The 16635-nt window shown below is 39.2% G+C and overlaps 1 protein-coding gene across 1 annotated transcript in view; it reads left to right on the forward strand.

Moving 5' to 3' along the window:
* Positions 1-16635, forward strand: part of GRM3 (glutamate metabotropic receptor 3) — a gene marked incomplete at both ends in the record, with an annotated part of 92062 nt that overhangs the window by 35435 nt on the left and 39992 nt on the right. The gene's annotated exons all lie outside the window — the stretch shown is intronic.

The following is a 16635-nucleotide window of genomic DNA, read 5'->3' on the forward strand; positions in this document are numbered from 1 at the left end:
ATAGTGTGTGGCTTCATCTCTGAGATGAGTTTCCTGTATGCAGCAAAATACTGTATTCTGTTTATGTATCCAGTCTGATAGCCTATGTCTTTTTATTGGGGAATTGAGTCCATTTATGTTAACAGATATTAAGGAATAGTGGTTACTGTTTCCTGCTATTTTTTCTTTTAGAGGTAGAATTCTGCCTGTGTGTCTTTCTTCTTTTGGTTTTCTTGCTTAGTTATTTTTTTGTTTTTACTAGGATGTAGTTTCTCTCCTTGTATTGGGTTTTCCACCATAATTCGTTGTAGTGCTGGGTTTGTGGTCAGATGTTGTGTAAATTAGTTTTGTTCTGGAATATCTTGGTCTCTTCATCTATGGTGATTGAGAGTTTTGCTGGGTATAGCAGCTTGGGCTGACACTTTTGTTCCCTTAAGGACTGCATGGTGTCTGTCCAGGATCTTCTAGCTTTTGTAGTCTCTGTTGAGAAGTTGGGTGTAATTCTGATTGGTCTGCCTTTATATGTTACATGACTTTTTTCCTTTACTGCTTTTAGTATTCTTTCTTTCTTTTGGACACTTGGCGTTCTGACTATTATGTGTCGGGAGAAATTTCTTTTCTGGTCCACTCTATTTGGAGTTCAGTATGCTTCTTTTATGCTCATGGTCATCTAATTCTTATGGGTAGGGAAGTTTTCTTCTACAATTTTGTTGAAGAAAGTTTACTCTGCCTCTTAGTTGATATTCTTCACCCTCTTCTATTTTTATTATCCTTAGGTTTGGTCTTCTCATTGTGTCTGGGATCTGCTGGACATTTTGGGTTAGGAACTTTTTGGCTTTTGCATCTTCTCTGACTGTTTTGTCTATGTTTTCTTTTTTTTTTTTTTTTTTTTTTTTTTTTCTGTTGTAGATGCTTGCTTTTGTCCTTCCTAATTTTTTTTTTCTTTTTGGTTTTCCACCTCTAGGGTTGCCTCTTTTAGCGTTTTCTTTATTGTTTCCATTTCCATTTTCAATTCCTTTTTCAATTCCTTCATCTCTTTGGTTCTGTTTTCCTCTAGTTCTTTGATTTCTTTGAGTGTTTTTCGTGTTTCCTCTTTAAAAGCTTCTATTTGTTTATGGTTTTCCCCCTGTTCTTGTTTAATTGAGTTATTCATGCTCTTCTCAAAGATCTCCATCATCATCTTGTGATATGGCTTCAAGTCTGATTCTTCTTTTTCTGGGGTGTTTGGCAATCTGCTGCTTGCTGTGATGGGTGAGCTGGGTTCTGATGTTGCCAGGTTGTCTTGGTTTCCATTGGGTAAGTTCTTTCACTTTCCTTTTGCCATCTTGTTTTCTGTGATTATATGTGGTCTTTTTGTCAGTTATTGATTCCCATCTCTCCAGTGTACCTGGTCTGTTTCCCTGGATCTCTGCTATTTTATGTGGCAAATGGCTTGAGAGTTTGGTCTGATTGCAAGGGCCTTTTAGGTGAACACCAAGTCCCTAAGGCAGAGTTCCTGCTCCCCTGGACCAACCGGAGGGCCGCACCTACTGTATCCTAGGCCTCGCCCTCTCTGTGCCCCAGCTACTCACAGCGCAGTCTCGCCAGGCCTGTGTCCCTGGATCTCCTCTCTTCCCAGTGGCAAATGGCTTGAGCGTTTGATCTGCACATGATGACTTTCTGGGCGGATACTAAGTCTGGCAATTTTTAAAGTCTGTTGATAGACCAAAGAAAGCTACTTGAGGAGTTGAATATAAAGCCTAGTGGTAGATAATACACACACACACACACACACACACATACACACACACACACATTTATACTTATAATGCATATTTTTCTATAAATATTGAGAATTCTCATTCATTTTAATTTCCAGAGAAAAACCATTTGTTAAAAATCCCCAAGGTATTTGACTAGCACTAGAGTCAGCTTGTCCACTGCACAGTAATAATTAAGCACAGGTGAGCTTCTTATATAAAATTGCCATTTTTTGTCCTCAAAACTCAAAGACTAGATTCGTGTAACTATCAGAGTTATAATGTAAATAAATATAAACCTCACACTATCTAGACTTCTTACCATACAACTGTTGATCACATCTAAAGACTACAAAATAACTAAGGGATGTTTGCTTAGCCTTCAATGTTAAGAGAATAGGATGCCCTTCTCTGCCTGTGCCTCTCCTCCCTCCAGTATTAGATCACCTGTAATCTAATTGTGTGACTTCAAGCAACATTCCAGTTTCCCTGACCTCTTGCAAGTCTTGTTCATAGCAGTAATAGCAAGTTAGGCTGCTTACATCACCATAATAATGTATTATTGAAAACAGAAACATTGAAAACCCTATGAGCTACATTGATCAACATGTCAATTTTCTCAACCATTATTTCTTATGTCAGACACTGGAAAGGAGAAAAAAAATAGTTGTTGAAGAATCAACAGCCTCTCTCCTGCAGGTGTATATGTTGCATAGCTGCACTAGGCAACTGTACCTGAGGTACTTGCAGTAAGTGCTGTAGCAAGCAAGAGTAGAGGAACTATTACATCCCTTGCTTTATCTATAGATTTGTATATATTGCTTCACCTTTGGCCTCTCTTTTGCATTGTTTTGCAACTTCGAACAAATTGTTCTTCTTAAACTTAGTAAGAGTGAATGTGAATCCTAACTGAAGATTTAGGAAGGAGACATAGAATTCAAGGCCCCTTAAGAGGAACTGAAGGGTAGCCATTTAAAACTCATATGTATCTGTGCAAGCATTACATCCGGGATACTTCCTGATCCTAGAAGCCAGCATCATTGCCTTTTATGTAACAGTGAAATCTTATCCTCTTCAGATTGTAACGAACTTAGATATTTTTTTATTATTTACAAAGAAAAACATGATTTGTTCTAATTTATTTAACAGCACTCCTTATCAAAAGTCAGGAAATTGCTAATTTCTGGTAGATATTGTTAAAGAAAATTTGGAAATGTAGGAATTTATTGCAGTGGCAGAAAACTTCCATCTTGATTGAGACCTTGAATTTTCAGCACCACAGAAAGGGGAGACAGAAACAGAGAGGTGGGGGGCAGAAAGAGAGACAGATAGTCACACAGAGTGTGGAAGAGTACAAGAACTGAGGCAATGACTCAGTACACAAACAAACATACCAACACATACACACATATGCATATACACATACACTTCACACAGCTACATAAGAAAGTGACAGGAAGAGGAGGAAGAGAAGGAGGTAAGGAAGGAAGAAGCTCCTGAACATATTAACAGTAAAACTTAGCAAGTGTATATAATTTTCCTTAGGAGCAACAGGAATAAAATGTCAAACCACAAGTTGGTATAGGTAGAGATTCATTAACAGTTATTGCTTCTATTATAAAGAACACAGATCTGACATATTGCATATTGTGAGTGACCTACATTGGTTCTACTCCATCAAAAATGACAAGATAATCTTCCTTGGCTTTTCATATTTGGTAACCATTTCATATACTGTATTGACTGAAAACATTCTCTCTTTTAAAGTGTGTCCTTCTTGAAGCTAATCTTTGCCTATTGAGTTTGTCACACAAGGCAGCTCTAATCCTAGATGCTTTTATAGAACCACTCATCACATATAGATACATTGGACAGAAGCTCAGGGGATATGAAAGTTTAACTACAGCCTCCAACACATCATTTCACTTCTTTAGTCCAACTTATAGAATACATCAGATTATAGTTTTTAAGAGGAGTTTTGTTTTTTCTTGAAGGCTTTAATAAAAATGCTCAGTGTGAAAGACAACTACAAACATACACATATACACACATGTCACAAGTCCTATCCCATTAAAATATATTTATTGGAATAAATTCCCATGGTTTGTTATTGTTATTGTTGTTGTTGTGTTTTGAACTGCTTTGTTTACAAAAATCACCATAAAACTTTATTATTATTATTATTATTATTATTATTATTATTATTATTATTATTGGTACCATTAAACCAATAGGTCATTTTACACACTTCATCAAAACTTCACTAGACAATACTGATACTTGTCTGGTGGGATCATCTTTAATTGACAAGAGCTAGAATGTCATTTTTCCCTATTTGTTTGGAATTTATAATACAACTGCTCAGAACATGTGTCTTGCTATGAATTCCACCACAAGAGAGACAGTAACTAAAAACTTGGGAAGGAAGATCAGGAGCTGACAGCAACTCATTTGTGCCATAAGTTGTTGTTTACAGTATTCGAGGTGCTGTCCAGTTGTTTCATTTGCCATTATCACAGTAAAAGTTCATGAGAAGCGACAACAGTAGTTTGTGAAGGGCTGGAAGACACATTCAACTTTATGTCTTTTCAGTTTTATTTCAGATTGCTAATATAAAGAATCAACTTTTGAACTTTAAGCCATTTTTAGTCTGGTCCTTAAGAAAAAAAAAGCAATAAAAGCAACTATATTGCTCCATGAGCCATTTGTCTTCCTCTGTCCTCTGTATATGAGTTTTTGCTTTCCGCCAGGCCTCCACTCACCACAAGTGTTAGTTAAGTACCATTCAAGGCAGATGAACGGAGACTCAAGAGTTAAGTGGTACTCTTACCTACAGGATACAATCATAACACAGCCTTCCATCCTTCAGCCATGCCCTTGATCCCATATTACATCCAGCTAACCCCTGTGCCTCAGGTTTCCAAACAGCACCCTTTGTTCTTTGGAGGCAAAGATTGATAATCTTGTCATAGTTTTCAAGCTTGTTGTTTTGGGTTTGTTTTGTTTTGTTTCATATGAACAGACAGTATGAACACCCGATGATATGGTTGGGGAGCAGGTTTCTACTGTAGATGTAAGAGCATCTGGAAGAGTTCAGACATGAGAGAAGCAGGAATAAAGTGAAGAGAGAACATAGAGAGAAAGAGACAAGAAGAGTGAGAGTTTAATACAAAATGAGTGCCGGCAAGAAAGGCAAGTATAGCCCAAATAGCAGGGTTGTGAGAATGTGCAGTTGGGGGAGGTAAGCCCTTGAGCTGGAGTGACTTGGGAGTAGGGGAGGAGGTTGGAAGGGCTAGGATGTACTCTGAAATTTAAAACAGCTACTTGTGAAACTGAAGAAGCATGAAGTCCAGCATGCACTTTGATATGCTAACTGGTATCACAGGTAGTCTTATGTCCCTTCTGAACAAGGTCAGGAAAAATGGTTCCTTTTGGTAGAGGGAACCAGCTTCTAACGTTCCCAAGGAATGCTATCTACTGTGTAGAATACAGGGAAATGGAGTTTTCATGGGACCTGTTACTTTTGTTTGAGTCAGGGAGTATAGCATTTGTGTTCATAACTATGTCAGCTTTTTAGCTTGAAATATTAAAAATTAAAAGTAATAACAGTGTTATTAGCATGAGCAACAGGGTATATGTGATTTGAAAAAAAAAAAGATGTGAATTTTTTTTTTTTTACATTCCAGATTTTATTCCCCTCCCAATCTTTTCTCCCTGTCTCCATGAGGATGTCCCCCCACCTCCCACTCCCGCCAGATCTCTAAACTCCCTGGGGCCTCCAGTCTCTTGAGGGTTAGGTTCATCTCCTCTGACTGAACCCCGACTCAGTAGGCCTCTGCTGTATATGTGTTGGGGGTCTCATATCAGCTGGTGTATGCTGCCTGGTTGGTGATCCAGTGTCTGAGAGATCTCGGGACCGGGGATTGCGGGAGGTCTGGGTTAATTAAAATTGTTGGTTCTTTTTAAAGTGTTACAATGTAAGACCTAAATTGAGTCTTATTTATTTGAGGCTCCCATGAATGAGACAAAAGATCTGGGATCGATACAAAGGCTATAGGTTTATTCATCCAGTGCATTGGGGTGGCCCACATTCAGAGGAGAGGTGACCCTGAAAGGCTGTTACAAGCAGTTTTTATAGTTTTTAGGGGTACAGGTTACATCAGCAAGGTTATAATTTAAATTTATTCGCTAAGCATATTGACCTTTAAATCTATTGGTTAGTGAGTAAATGTGTCAAGACCCTGTCTGGGACTTTCCAGAGGGTCAGATGGCTATCAGTCAGCACATTCCGTGATTCCCCTGAGAATTATTTACTCAAGGATGCCCCTTAGGCTGAGGCAGGGTGGGTTGCATTGTTCCCTTTATCACTAGTGGTCAGGCAGAAGAGGGGCGCGCAGGGAGAAAGGGAATCTATGGAATGTGGGGGGCGGGTATGTCAGGGGTAGAGAATTTCCCACTGCAACTTCTTCACATAGCTGATTTTGGAATGTGTAATGAGATGACACGGGCAGTCATCTGTCAGCGGCATAAGTGGCTCACCCATCATAGATCAGTGTGAGGTAACTGTGCAAACGTAGTTGTACATCAGACAACAAGAAAGCACAACTGAGAAATGAAAGACTTTGGTGTAAGTGGCTGGTGTTATATTTACCTGTGGTACCTGTTAGCCATGCGTTAAGAAAGGGCTTAACACAAGTTCAACAGAAACTCTTTCAGTAAAAACATGTTACTGCTAAAACTTTTGATTTGAGCCACTAATAGGTCAATGACACGAGAGTCCATTAGACTGTAACCAAATGAAAGTGAGCATCGAAGCTGTGAGGAAGCCACAGAGAAACCCCTCACAGCATCTGGGAGGAACATCAAGGGTATATTTTAGCAAATACATCATGGACAGAAACGTTTTATCAAGAAGAGGATAATATACTCATTTTAATATTTCATAGAGTTCAAGAAAATGAGAGAATAGTCAACAGAAACTGCCATCAAATCATATCAAACCGAGGAGCAAAGGGATTTGTGTGTTTCAGGATCTAGTTCAGTCCCATGAAGAGTCAGTCACTCTGTGTAACCAACAGCGACACTTCTAAAACACGCCACAAGCCCCTTATCTTGAATGCACCGGCCCATCTGGGGAGCATTATATTTAAATTTTCATTATCCTTCGTGGCTGAAATATGCTATCTAATCACAGTGCCCTTCACTGTTATCGGGCTTCTAGAGTTATTTCACAGTCAAAAGTCATTTTTCTCTTTTTCTCTCTAATTTAAAAATACAACATAAAAATAAACTGCATTGTGCTCCAAGTAATAAAACCTATACTCATCTGTTAAATGTGCAAAATTCTCTTTATGAAGCTAATTAACTAGATAAAAGGTCTGTATCAGGCTTTAAGCAGTCTCTGTCTCAAAAGGCCTATCTCAGTAATTAATTATGTTTCTTGGAGTCTCTAAAAACACTTTTATAAATTCATGGGTCTTTAGAAACATCTTGGGCGTCGTGCAAAAACATCTTAATCTTTCACTCTGCTCCGAAGTGAGTCAAATTCTTAAATGGAAGCAGAATGAAATGTCTTTAAAACTAAGTCCACATATTTCTATCATTTAATCAGTTGTTTACATTACCTCAGAGGGAGAAGAGCATCGATTGAATTTCTACTCAGCCTCATTTTAAAGTGTTGTTAGCACTGAAGTGACCATTCATAATGGACTGTGGAATTCAATGATCTAAGTTTAGCGTAGGCGAAGCCCCAAATGTGCACATTGCTACTCAGGTGTACGGCTCCTATTGACATGCTACACATGAGCATGTGTATCTGAACATGTGTAACCACCAGGAATCTGTGTCGCATCACGTACTGCACAGTCATGCTAGTGTCATTCTGCCATTACAAATACCAGGGCAATTCAAGCCCTACAGAGAGCCATGATGTATTTCCAGTGAACTCTAACAGCTCTTGACTAAAGGGAAGATATCGAAAGGGGAATATTCAGATACTCCTCCACAATGCACCATTCTGCTTAACCACCCACCTTGGGTTTTGCTGTCTTCCAGTTTGTTAGCATAGATAACTTTCTGAGTCTTGTCAGAAAAGTTGGCCATAAAGCTCCTGTGCAGACTCAAAACAGTACTGACTGTTTATGAAGTCGATGCCTTAAAGTCTGTGATGTCAACTCTGTGGCCCTGTTGCTATTTCAGAGTTTACTCATCTCTTTTGTAATTAGCCTCCAGCAGTGCATTTGCAGATTCCTCAAGTTATTCCTGCACAGTGAGCAATACAGACTTGAAAGAAAGACAACCAGCGCAAGATGAGGCTGGCAATATCAGAAGAAAGGGATCCTCTTGAACGCATCAAGTACCTGCTAGGGACCACTGGAAAGGAGGAAGCTTTCTTTCTCACCCCTGTAAGCCTTCAGAGTGTGTCCCTGACAAAACTGAAGAGGGTTGAAAATTTTAATTACAGGTTTCCTTTAATTACAGGCTCCTTTGCTATGTTTACCAAACAGCTAGTGGCCCTGGGGGTGGAGTTAGGCTGTTTAAAGTCATGTTTTAATCTCCTTTGTAATTGCAATTTGATTGCTGTTGTAAATTACGTAGTAGGCTTGCCGCCTTCAGTGCCTGGCCTTCTCCCAGAGCGCATAATTTCGAATTGAACGGCTGATATCCATCCAAAAGTTTCCCAGAATGTTTCACAGACTCCTTGAATTATGCATTAAACAGAATTCTTTAAAAAGAAGGCAGGAGGTTCCTTTGATGTCAGCTGGGGCTTTTCATCATATTATGGACTATTAGTTTCTAGACTCTTTTAGAGGTGGTTTCTTGAAGCCAATGTTCAATTCAGAACTTATCACCTCTAACCTTTATATTTTACTTTAACAGCATCATATGTCTCCCTAAATGTGGCAGTTTCTGGCAGAAACCTGGTGGTTAATTTCTAAGGAGGAGGTGGGAAGAGAGAAAGAATAGTTTGTTGCAAATACGCCACCTGCTGCACAAAATGTGTACATACAATGTCATGTGTACATAGAAATGTCACCATAGAAAATCCTTTAGAAGCTTCATGGAGCAAGCCAACAGGGAACTTTGGTGTCTATGTGGCTTCCTGTATCCATACATCACATACTAAGGTCAAGCCCATCGTGACTTGAAACATTTGATTATAAATTCTAACTAGGAACAACCTTTGCTTGGCACTTTTTATTTTGAGCTATGTCCCATCCAAATGTCACCTCATAGATTATTAAGCAAAACAACCTCCACCTTTATTTAACAGAAAGTAAGATTGGCCAAGTTTCTACCATGGTATTAAAATATAAATTTAGAATAGTTTACATCATTTTTATATTGCCAGTCTTGGAGAGCTTTTTCCTGCACACTAAGTACTTTGAAGTCTGTCAAAAGTTCTGCCTTTTCTGTGCCCCTATGAATAGATTTTACACATTAGGGAAACTTTATCATCCCACTCAGTCACTACTGAGAATAAGAAAAAGCCCTTGGCACTGTTATACCAGAACACACAAGAACTTGGGCTGTCCTAAACAAGCAAACCTGGAAAAACCAAACCCAGATCTTCTCCTGAAGAGCAACCACCTCTCACACTACATCTACTGCCAACTCAAGCTTCAGATAAAAAAATTTTTAAAAAAAGACGAAATGACCCAGAATAGTCAAAGAAGACCTTAATAAAGGCCAGATAGAGCTTCATAATTCTCCAGAAGAGACAACACCCTTATCTAGAAGGACACATTGGTTTGCAGAGAAAGTGTCATTTGAAGTAAGATTTCAGAATTGGGCACACCAGCAAGGCAAAGATATCAGTAGTTAAATAAGCAAAAACCAAGAAAAAATGTAGTCCTATAACATTACCTCCTGGCAAACACTTCTTGAAACTTGCTAATCATCAAGTAACTGTTGGTACAGTCATGGAAAAAGCAGACATACCTTCAATACTTAACAAACTGGATATGCTGAGAAGATGGCTCAGTGAATGGACCACAGACTGCACAAACTTGACTGAGTGGCGGGGTTCAGATCCCAGAGCCCTGTAAAATGTCAAGAAGAATAGCACTTTGGTGGCTCACCCATTTCCAGCCTCCAAAGGCAAAGACGGAATTTCCAGAGCAAGCAGGCCAGAGAGACTACCCATACTGGTGAAATGTGGATTTCACTGAGAGACTGATGGAGGATATCCCTGACATCAGCCGGGGCCTCAACATGTAGCTGCACTGCTTGTACATGTGAATAACATACATGTACACCATAGACAGAAAAAAAGAAGGGAATAAAAACAATTTACTCTACGTAGTATTTAGGTCTCTGCTGCAGAGATCATTTCTGGATTAGATAAATGTGTGGAAGTCATTGGCACATTTAAGATGATGGGGAAAAGAAAAGGAAGGCTTACTTCAGGAAAAATCAAGAAAGAAAAGAGGAAATGGTTCCAAAGATCTGGCACAATGTCACACATCTGGAATCCCAGTGTGGGCTACAGAGAAAGTACTTGTCAAACAAATAAGGCACATGAACTTGAGACAGTCCTGTAGGTAAAATAAGGTAAAGAATATACAAGTTAAAGACATTGAAAAATGGTAGTCTACAAGTATAAGAAAAATATCTTACGTTCTGAATTTGAAAATATAAGCAGATCTAGAGACTTGTATGGCAGACGTGACTTTAAGCATCTTCGTTATCCAGTAATTACCACTATAATGTTAAAATTATGAATAGCATTCTCCAAGGAACTTAAACATTTTATATATCCCTTTTAACATATCTCCCTAGAATTGCTATTAAATAATAAAAATGATACATTATCAAAAGTTAAGCAAAACTATCGTTAGCCTCTATGCAACATTCAGTTTTAGATTTCCTCTGGGGAAAACACTAGGTTCTCTGCTTCCACATTCAGTGAGGTGAGTCAAAGCAGAGCCACACTTCCCAGTTTATTTGTGAATAGAAAATTAACTGAAAAGATAGCTCGGTTGTTCTTCCCAGTCCCCTTCAATGTGGTAAACTCTTCCTTGCTACCCATCATTGTTAAATGGAATGCCGTCAGATAAGCTGTATAGACCTGCTGTTTATGGTTTTCCATGGTAACACGGGGAAAACTTGAAGCACAATCTGCATGGAGGTCAGGACAAGGACCAAGAACATTTCTTGGCTTTTTGGAGCATTGCCAGGAATTTGTTGTGTCTTTTGAAGCCACAGAATTTATGTGTCCACAAATCCACTCAGTGAAAATGTATTAAGACTTTACTGTATGCACAGTAAGAGATTGATGGTCAATTATTATTGTTGCTGTTATTTAATATCTGTTTACAGTACAGTCATTATCTCCTTCCTGGTCCAGCCTCTGACTGTTTCTCATCCCATTCTTCCTTCCCCTCACCAAGAGGATGTTCCCATCCCCACCCCCACCCCACAGACCTCCTCACTCCCTGGGGTCTCAAGTCTCTCCAGGGTTAGATGTATCTTCTCTCACTGAGGCCAGACCAGGCAGTCCTCTGCTGTATATGTGTTGGGGGCCTCATATCATCTGGTGTATGCTGCCTGGTTGGTAGCTCAGTGTCTGAGAGATGCTGGGGATCCAGGTCAGTTGAGACTGCTGGTCTTCACATGGGGCCTCCCTCCTTTTCAGCTTCTTCCAGCTTTCCCCAATTCAACCACAGGGCACCCTGGCTTCTTCTGTCCATTGGTTGGGTGTAAGTATATGCATCTGTCTCAGTCAGCTACTTGTTGGACCTCTGGGGGGGGGGGGGCAGCCAGGCTAGGCTCCTGTCTGTAAGCACACCGTAGCATGTGTAACAGTGTTAGGCCTTGGAGCCTCCCCTTGAGCTGGGTCCCAATTTGGGTTTGTCACTGGACTGCCTTTCTCTCAGGCTCTCCTGCATTTTTGTCCCTACAGTTCTTTCAGACAGGAACAATTCTGGGTCAGAGTTTTGACTGTGGGATGGCAGCCCCATCCCTCCACTTGATGGGCTGTCTTCTGCTGGATATGGGCTCTACAAGTTCCCTCTACCCATGGTAGACGTGTTTCATCTAAGGTTCCTCCTTTTGAGTCATGAGCGTCTCTTACCTCCCAGGTCTCTGGTAAATCCTAGAGGGTCCCCGCCTTACCTCCTGAGGTTGTCTGTTCCCATAATTAAAAATAACCAAAATCCTAATTTTTCTTCTGCTCATTATTCTTATTTCATTTTTATCAATTTGTTTAAATGAAAACCCGCAATCACCTTTGAGTCTTCTCAGTTAGTACTAATTTAAAAGCTGAATAATAGTTCAGCACTGTAATGAACAGCTATAATCCTAGAGCTTGGGGAAGGCTATAGCAGAAGAGTGGTCAGTTAAAGAATGGACTGTGATATATGGTGATATCCTGTCTTAAGAAATGACAAAACAGGGGCTGGAGAGAGGGCTCAGAGGTTGGGAGCACTGGCTGTTCTTCCTGGAGTCCTGAGTTCAATTCCCAGTAGCCACATGTTGACTCATAACCATCTGTAATGAAATATGATGCCCTCTTCTGGTATGCAGGCATACAAGCAGGTAAAACATTATATATATATATATATATATATATATATATATATATATATATATATATATATATATATATATATCTTTAAAAACATTACAAAATAGAATAAGAAATCACCCAAATGTGGCCATTTATTTGTCTACTGGATTATACGTAATCTAAAAGTGGACAGACGACGAAAGAATATCACACACACACACACACCATTTACCACCCATAGTTGCTCAGTAGGGAGAAGGCATCGTTGTGATAAAATGTCAGTAGTGTCCAATTTTGAGCAGCTCTTGTGTAAGTAATCACAATGCTGTAGTGTCATGCCATGTGGAACCCAGAAGACAGTGTGACGACAACTCCTCTCCATCCTCTGTCTCTTAAATTCCTTCCTCTCCCTCTTCTGAGATGTTCTCCAGCACTGGAGGGCATGCTACAGATACTCCATTTAGAGATCAGTGCTCAATATTAACTTATTCTCAGCGCTTGGACCATGTATGCGTCTCTGCATTGACCACTTCCACCAACTACACACACAAAAGGTTTATATGAGTATAAATATGCAATAGGTTTTCTACTTAGGGCCCATGATCTCATCTGGCATAGTTTTTGTTTGTTTGTTTGTTTGTTTGTTTGTTTGTTTTGTTTTATCATATCTCAATAGCAGGTATGAGTTGCCTCTTGGGAAATAGTGCTCAAATCCAATAAGAATACATTGTACATCTTCATAATAGTTTTGCTACTGTTGTACTAATGAACTCATCCTGATTGACAGTACATTATTTTAGTTTTGGGGGTTTACAGATAGGTGAAGGTCCAATGAAAAGGTGACTATTTTTAATTACAGTATTAAAATACATAAATGTAATTAAAAATAACCTGTAAGTATGCTCTCAAAAGACATTTTCAATAATGAAATGGTCCACTCAGTAGTCTTAAAGTTACCCAGAAGCTAGTTTGCAGCACAAAAGCAACTACCAAGTGTAGTCTTGACCTGGAAAAAGGGTATGACATGCCATGTAACACACACATACACACACACGTACACCCGACACACACACACACATCATACACACACACACATAAGCTTGCCTGCTGAGATGCTAAAGGCATACCATTGCCTTTCGTGTGAATTATCACTTTCCATGAAGACAACTGAAATAAAACTAATTTCTCTTCAAGTATGCTCATATAGAACCCTCATGTTACAACCTGAAGATGAATTTGCCTAAAAAAAAGCACTGCTTGCCATTCTGTTTTTAAAAAACAGTTGATTTTATTGTATATGTAAGAACATTTGTTTGCATGTGTATATGCCTTCTGTGTGTACACTTGGTTCCTGAGGAGGCCAGAAGGGAATATCACATCCCCCGAGAATTGGAGTCAGAGAGAGCTGGCAGTCAGCAGTGCTTCTAGGAACCAAACCCGGGTTCTCTTCAAGAGCAATATGTGCTCTTATGTGCTGTGCTATCTCTGCAGCTCCAATCATTCTTAATTGCTCATTCATCAGACACTTAATACTTACACATATTGTGTGTCTCTGCGGCAATTAAATCATTGTGGAATACTGAATATAGCAGAACTCAGAGGCCACCGAAGAAAGTACTAAAAATCAATGTAAATTAGGCTGGAAGATCTAAGAACAAGAATCAGATAGAGCCTGTTATAGTTAAAAACACAAGTGCTATATTCATGTAGACCTCAGCTTGGGTCTTGAAATTGTTCATACTAAATCCTCTCATCTCCAAATTGTTTGGGGTTTTTTTTTTTGTTTTGTTTTGTTTTAAGATTTGTTTATTTGTTATATATAAGTATACTGTAGCTGTCTTCAGATACACCAGAAGAGGCATCAAATCTCATTACAGATGGTTGTGAGCCACCGTGTGGGTGCTGGGATTTGAACTCAGGACCTCTAGAAGAACAGTCAGTGCTCTTAACCTCTGAGCCATCTCTCCAGCCCTGTTTGTTTGTTTAAGTCTACTTTCTTAATTTAAATTCATTGGGATGATGCAAAACACAAGAATGGGTTCTGGAATGGACACTCAGAAAGATCCATATAGGGCAAAGACATACATATATAACTTATTATTTCTTCCATTTGTGATTTAAAAATAACTGTGGAGAAAATATTCAAAGAAGTATATAAAGTGAAGGTTTGATACAACAGAAGAAAGTATAATGAAAAAAGTGCGTCAGTGTCTAGGAGATATCCAGGTCGTAGTTCTCACTAGCACCTCAAATGCCAGAAACATAACAAAACAATTAGCAATCAGAGACAAAGGTCTGATCCAAAAATGTACTTTCTGGGTACTCAGGCATATTATCTGGACCATAGCTTATCTTCCCTATGTTCCTGAATCACAGTTCGGCCCTCCTATCAAAACTGGGTAAAAAGATTTCATCTCACTTGTCTTCAGACAGTGACCCTTCAGCATCTGTCTCAGACATCTTTCTCATAGGATGTATCTGCTTATAAAACGGATCCCCGTGAGCTGCCTCAAACAGCTCCAGCTTCTCCACTTTAAAGAGCACTTCACTGTACACTGCAGTTATCACAGCTGGAGACGCTCGATGCCATTCCCTGAATTCATAAGGCTGAAAATAAAAAGGGAGAAATAGCTGTCATTGTTTGTATGTCTTTACACGAGTGTGGGAAACAGAGGATCTGAGAAACATCCGTCTTTCACCTTTCACCTTTCTCTGTGACGATTTTTGTAAATTTTTTCCTTCTGAAAGAAAAAAATCACACATTATTCAGCAAAGCTTTGAAAAAAGGACTTTATGTTCATTCCAACTGCTACCTTAAAAAAGTTATTACTCGTGCTTTGAATGAGTTTCTATACAGTATGAAAGGCAACCATACATCCTAAAGTCGACAAAAGATGTAGTATTCCAAGGATAATTTTGAAACGGTTTGCAAGAAAGTATTGAAAACTAACCATTCTAGTGGTGACAATTTGAGGTGGAGGGAACTAGCTGAACATAATGCTGTGCTGCCCAGCAGGGCTGGGGCCAAATCATCTCCAAATGGCTGTGATTAGCAGCCACAAAACGGACTAGTCTAAAAATGGTAATTTCTGCAGTGCAATACTCAAGGGTACCTGATTCAAGATCTATAATGTTTAAGCCCTTGATTACCAAATCACAGACCATCTTTGCCTCCTTCCAAAGTTGTCCATTACGAGTTCCAAAGTGCTTAAGAGTACTAGCTGCTGTTCCAAAGGTCTGTTCCAAAGGTCAGTTCTCAGCACTCACACTGCACAGCTGACGGCCTCCTATAGCTCCAGTTCCACCTCGTCCAGGTTCTGAGGGCACCGTCATGCACCTGGTAGGCATACAGACAGCAGGCACAAACAATTATACAGTAGGAGGAGGAGAAGTAGGAGGAGGAGGAGGAAGAAGAGTGGTAGTAGTAGTAGTAGCAGCAGCAGAAGAAGAAGTATTAAAAATAAAAATATTTTCAATTTTACAAAGTATTTAAAGCTTAGGTCTAAAAAGGGAAAAATTATTGTACTAAAATATTTTCTAAATCTTTCCTATTATATAGAAGGTAGATCAAAATAAAGGGGGGAAAGGTAGTTGTTTAAAGACTTGACAAATTTTAGGAGAAACTATGGGAGAGTCCTTAAATCTGTCAGAGATTTGTCTTTCACCATTCCAAAATTATGACAGGAAACATGATTATAAGAGGAAACCATTTCAGGTTTGCAACATAAATCCAAACTTACACAAAATGAATATTTCGTACATGCATACTCTAAACAACAATCACTCCTTTTGTGGGAACTTTGATTTTTTAATGTGGTGAGGGTATCTAGCTTACAACATATAGCACGTGTACAGATGCTGAGGAAAAGAAGGCACTAGGCCGTCCATGGTCAAGCAGGTTATGTTTGTTTTGGTTTGTTTGAAACTCAGTGCTGAGGATGGGCTAACTGGCAGGCACAGCCTCAGGATCTCAGGTCTGGTGCTGTGGAGAGGAGTGAGATGTAGGCAGTGGTGTTCTCTCTGGGTCGCTGTTTATAAAGTGATTATGGAAGTGGATGACTCAAGGGAGGTTTTTATACACACTAAGAAGGCAGTATGTTTTGAGAACAATAGACAAGACCACCTAACTCACTCGCAACTGTTTTCCAGTTTTCAGATAAAAGACCTAAGTATTAACCTCAAACGTACCAGGTTACTTCCGGACGGTTATGGCAAAATAATACAGCATATACAAATTATGCCAACTTTAAATATTAGTTTTATATCAATTTCATATCAACAAATTATATTAACTATAAATATCAGATTTAAATATTAGTTGATATTTTGGGACATCTCTTGCTTTATGCCTCATATTGGTCTTTATTTCTTCTTTAATGCCCTTGAACACATTTATTATATATCAGT

This window comes from Micromys minutus (assembly GCF_963924665.1).
Source record: "Micromys minutus genome assembly, chromosome: 23".
NCBI lineage: Eukaryota > Metazoa > Chordata > Mammalia > Rodentia > Muridae > Micromys > Micromys minutus.